General features: G+C 55.5%; 1 long non-coding RNA gene across 1 annotated transcript in view; it reads left to right on the top strand.

Annotated features, from left to right (window-relative positions):
* Positions 1-1,391, top strand: part of LOC102769326 — a 3,026-nt gene extending 1,635 nt beyond the window's left edge. Inside the window, exon 2 of the long non-coding RNA XR_435815.1 lies at positions 1,085-1,391. This is a non-coding gene — a long non-coding RNA (uncharacterized LOC102769326). The remainder of the gene's footprint in view (positions 1-1,084) is intronic.
* Positions 1,392-4,024: the final 2,633 nt, after the last annotated feature.

Genomic DNA, 4,024 nt, shown 5'->3' with positions numbered 1-4,024 from the left:
TTAATAAAGGCTCTTAAATTTAAATTCTGAGTCGGTGGTCTGTCTCGCTGAGTGAATCCATAACACGCCCAGGCCACAGCCTCTCCCGCCGAGGAGCTGCAAGTCCGTGGACCTGGGACAGTGGGGCGTCCCTCCACCTCCATGCGTCTGGACAGTTTCTGCCCCTTCTGCCTTCCATGCCCTCCTTCCTCCTTCCTCCACAGCCCCCTTTCCCTGACCCCTGTCCCAGGCGAGCCTCCTGTCCCAGGCGAGCCTCCTGCCCCAGGGGAGCCCCCTGCCCGCCCTGCCTCACCTCCAGGAAGCCCGGGAGCTCCTTCTCCAGCAGCACCCTCAGCTCCTCCTTGCTCAGGCTCCGCCTGCTGCTGTGTGTCCCTGCGTAGCGGACAAACACCTGGATGATCATGACGATGGCAGCCTTCAGGTTAGCTACAGGTGCCTCAGCCACGGTTGCCTCAGCCTCGGGTGGCTCAGCCACAGGTGCCTCAGCTGCGAGAGTCCATGGCCAGCATGGCTTTCGTGGGTTCAAAGACTTGGACGGAGGGCTGACGCACAAATGATACACAGAAGACGGAATATTAATTTTTATAATTACCCGTGAAGTATGGTGCCTATTTGCTTTGTTTTACAATGGACAGGTTATTTTGATTTTCTGAATTATATAAATCATTCCTTTCCATGATTTATTGTAATGTGAAATCCCATTTGTAGTGGTCATACTGGTTTTAGAAAGCACATTCTTCTGTACCTGGGAAACAGGACAGCACAATTATCCTAAATAGTTCCAGTTGAGTTTGTGGTGCCAAGACCAGGACCGTGCAATTACTCTGAATTGCCTCGATGGCTCTAGGTAATGAGTTCTTGGCAACTCAGGGGTCTCAAGACCCGAGGGCTCTAGATAAGGTGTTTCTGTCAATTCAGTGACCCCGAGACCCAAAGCTATAATTAACATGCTTAATTCTGCTTCTGTACACTGCTTTTATGCAAACCAGGTTCCTCATTCCACACCAGGTGGTTCATGAATTCCTGTATTTGCCAGTGGGCCTGGTCCCTCTACTGGGCAGAGACCTTTTAGCCAAGATGGAAGCAGAAACCACTTTTGCCCCAGATGGCTCAGCACAGCCTTGCCTAGGTGAAGAGACCTCTCCAATGATCCTGTCCTTAGCAGTGCCCAGGGAGGAAGAATGGAGACTTTATACCCCCGAGCCAAAGGCCCCCACATCTGTTCCTGTCAGGCCCCCATCAGGGGACTTGGGCAGTGTTCCTGTTATCTGCTCAAGATCCCAAGACTGTAAAAGTACTTGTTCACTGAAAAGGTGTAAGTGTGGATGTTTATTTGATGTTTGTATGTCTACTTAGGTGTAATTATTTGTTCGTGTAAGTGTGGAAGTCTGCGAGGAAATAAAAAGTGTTTGATTTAAGGCTGAGTGCCCTGACCGAGAGCAAAACACCCGCAAGCGGGGAGGAGTACAGTTGGAAATATTTAAGCTTATGGCCGCTGTAGGTAGCATTTCTTTGCATCATGATAACCTTACAGTGATCACAGGTCTTACTGCCAGTGTTCCTCCTACTTACCGTCTCCTTATTGGAATTGCAGATATTGTACTTAAGGTAAAAATGTATACAATCTCTTGTACTCATGCGAGTCAAAAAGTTTGCCCAACCCTGCTCTAGAGACTCTAGATACAACTTTGGTTATGAGGTGGTTGTATTACATCAGCCTTCCTTTGTCATGCTCCCAGTTAATATTACTGGACCTTGGTACAGGGATACAGGCTCCCATATTAAGAGAACTGAGTGATTTGCTAAGCTGCCCTAAGAGGTTCATCAGAGTGCTTATTCCTGGCCTCGTGGCTCGAGTCTATCTCATTGCTACTGCCACTACTGCAGCCATAGCTTGAAGCCAAGAAATACACACAGCTCATTTTGTGGATGGCTTGGCGAAGAACGTTTCAGATGCCTCAGGAGCTCAAGAGCCCATAGATAAGAAAATAGAAGAAAGGCTCAGTGCACTAGAAGAAGCTGTGCTCCTTACAGGAGATCAAATGCACAGCTTGAAAGTGCGTTCTACCCTTCGGTGTTGTGCTGAGTTTGATTGGATTTGTGGGGTGGCCTGGAGGGGATCCATGGGGGGCAACGGGGGGACATATGTAATACTTTCAACAAGAAAGGTTTATTTTAAAAAGAGAGCTTTGGCAATCAAAATAACAACCAATAAAAACTGCTTTTGGACATGGCTCTGGCTTCAGGAGGACTTGGATGCAGGTACCAGCCCCCCCAACCCCACCAAGCTGTGAACTGAGCGGTGGCTGTGGACGTCACCAGGAGGTGTGGGCGTTCTGCATCGGATCAGAGCCCTGCACAGAGAAGGCTCACAGAGGACCCAGGAGGGAATCTGCTCAGTAGGAGGCCCTGGAAGAGCCAGGATGAGAGAGACATTCCAGGGCAGCCCCGCCGTGGGAGCTGCAGACACAGGAGAAAGGATCTCTGAGCAGCTGCGCCAGGTAGCCGGGCAATGGGGGTGCTGCATGGAGGCAGGGGCTTGTCAGGACAGAAGCCAGGTCCTGGAGGGCAGGGCGTGTGCCATTCTCGGGCTCCAGGTCTGGGTTCCCAGGTGGAAGGCACAACCCCCGCCCCCCAGGTGATGGCTCAGAGGGACTTCTCTCCCTTAAGACGCTGAGACCTGCAGAACCAGGGCAGGACCCGGAGCTGGAACTTCTCCTCCCACCTGCTGCAACCCTGGAGCGCTGTTCTGGTCCCCCACCCCTCTCGGCATCAACTGGGGGAAGTGAGGCCGGGAGCGAGGGCTCTGATGCAACTGCAGCTTCTGTGACTTTGTCACCCACAGGACGTGACGCACTTGTGAAGGAGCAGGACAGAGGAAGAGTGATGTCCACTCTGGCACACTCTCTCAGCGCCCCAGCCATGGCCACGGACACGGCCATGGGCTTTTCCCCGCCTTCCTCCTACGTGTGTGTCTGCTCCTAATGTCGTGCAACCCTCCCTCGTCCCAAACACGGGCCAGCCCCCCGCCCAGGGACCAGCCGCAGTCTCCGGCAAGCGTGTCCACCGCCACGCTCAGGGTCCCTCAGCGATGCACGCCCCTTCCTGCTCTGGTGACACTGACTCAGATAGAAGAGACTCCGCTGCCTGAACCAGGTCGGCGCTGACCTGCCGGCCTCCGTGAGTCACGGGCTGCTCCCTGGAGGCACTGGTCATGCGGCCGGGCCTTCCCTGCTGGGGATCCCGGTCCTCACGGATCCCTCCTCTCTCAGGCTGGCACTGTGCTCTACGGTCTTCGTGGCTAAAGAAGAAAACAGTGGCACTGCGCCCGTGAAGAGGTGTGACCTGAGGAATCAGGCCCGGAGAGGCCATCAGCTCGCTCACCCCAGAGAAACCACTGCTGCCAAGAGCTTCCTGGCAGCCAGGCCACCCCTCCCTCCCTGCAACGTCCCTCCCCGCTCCCGCCACCCGTCCCTTCAGGTTATCCACGGGTGCCGCAGCCATGGGTGCCTCAGCTGCAGTGCCTCAGCCATGGGTGCGGTGCCCCAGCCACGGGTTCCTCAGCCTCGGGTACCTCAGCCTCGGGTACCTCAGCCTCGGGTGCCTCAGCCATGGGTGCCTCAGCCATGGGTGCCTCAGCCATGGGTGCCTCAGCCATGGGTGCCTCAGCCATGGGTGCCTCAGCCATGGGTGCCTCAGCCATGGGTGCCTCAGCCATGGGTGCCTCAGCCATGGGTGCCTCAGCCATGGGTGCCTCAGCCATGGGTGCCTCAGCCAAGAGTGCCTCAGCCATGGGTGGAATGCATAAGCCACGGGTGCGCATCCTCAGCCACAGGTGCCTCAGGGACGGGTACAGTGCCTCAGCCACAGGTTCCTCAGCCATGGGTCTGGTGCCTAAGCCATGGGTGCGGTTCCTCAACCATGGGTGCCTCAGCCATGAGTGCCTCAGCCATGGGTTCCTCAGCCCCGGGTGCCTCAGCCATGGGTTCCTCAACCCCGGGTGCAGTGCTTCAGCCTCGGGTAC

Source organism: Myotis davidii, unplaced genomic scaffold, assembly GCF_000327345.1.
Source record: "Myotis davidii unplaced genomic scaffold, ASM32734v1 scaffold960, whole genome shotgun sequence".
Lineage (NCBI taxonomy): Eukaryota > Metazoa > Chordata > Mammalia > Chiroptera > Vespertilionidae > Myotis > Myotis davidii.
This window is presented reverse-complemented; position numbering and strand designations above follow the sequence as displayed.